This window comes from Myotis brandtii, unplaced genomic scaffold (assembly GCF_000412655.1).
Source record: "Myotis brandtii unplaced genomic scaffold, ASM41265v1 scaffold5, whole genome shotgun sequence".
Taxonomy (NCBI): Eukaryota; Metazoa; Chordata; class Mammalia; order Chiroptera; family Vespertilionidae; genus Myotis; species Myotis brandtii.
The window spans coordinates 2,903,407-2,904,597 of record NW_005369060.1 but is presented as its reverse complement, the minus strand read 5'-3'; positions in this window follow the sequence as shown (position 1 = coordinate 2,904,597).

Below are 1,191 nucleotides of genomic sequence, written 5' to 3'. Positions count from 1 at the left end.
GGAGGTTGGCATAGACAGGCTGGCTTTCTGCACATGGACACTAGCTGTGTGCAAAAGATGGTACTCATCATTCTCAGGGAGCCAGCCATAAGGATGTGTGGGTGAGGCATGCAGAGCATCGGGCATGTATGTGGGCCAGCTGGGGCAGGATGTCCCCAGCAGCTCAGGGTCAGTCTTGCTGATAGGGTCCATAAAGCATTTAGTAAGAACCATGTCACATCAATAAGTTCCAAGCCCTAGGTGCTATACTCCCAGCATCTCCCAGCCCCTCAGGCATACATATTACCTGAGTATTTTAGGTGGAGAGAGAAGAAAGCAGGCCTCTTTGGAAATATCCTGTGCAGCTGGTGGAGAAGAAAAGATATGTTCTCACATTCCCTTATGGAAGAAAACTCAGAATAAGGGAATCTTGGAATCTTTTTTGGCAGTGAGCTGTGTCACTTGGGAGAGAGGTACACTGGTAAAGTGAAAATTTCTTCTTATTCTCTTCAGTGCACCTATTCTTGAAATTTTTTGCTCCAAAGCCATGCTGGAACTCCCAAACTCCTATCAGTATTTTTTCTATGGGTAATTGTCAAAATCAATGCTCTGTGTGTAGGAGGGTGGGAGAGGGGTGACAGTAGAAAACTCCTATTGCACCATCTTGCTGACATCACATTCTATCAATTCTTAACATTACGGGATTGTTGTGAGGCTAAAACTCTATATAGTAAAAATTCTTTGCAAATAATGAAGTCAATTCAAATGTTAGTTATCCTATCTAATAATAGACAAACATGGTAATTAACCGTACCTCTGACACGCTTCCCATTGGCTGATCAGCAGGATATGCAAATTAACTGCCAACCAAGATGGCGGCCAGCAGCTAGGCAGCTGAAGCAAACAGGAGGCTTGCTTGCTCCAGTGATGGAGGAAGCCAAGGTTCCCCGCCTGCTGCTGATGGCCTCTGAGTTGCACTCTAAGCAACAATGTTGCAATTATAGAAGCTAAACAACCCCAGAACCCTGCGTTCAGCCAGCCGGGCCTCAGAGCTGGAGCTGCAACAGTGTTTCAATTATAGAAGCCAAACAAACCCAGATACCTGCTTTCAGCAGCCGAGGTCTCAGAGCTGGAGCCGAGCCTCAGAGCTAAAGCCGGCTCTCAGTTCCAGTGACAGCCATAGAAGGTAAATAAATCCCAGAATAAAAAAAA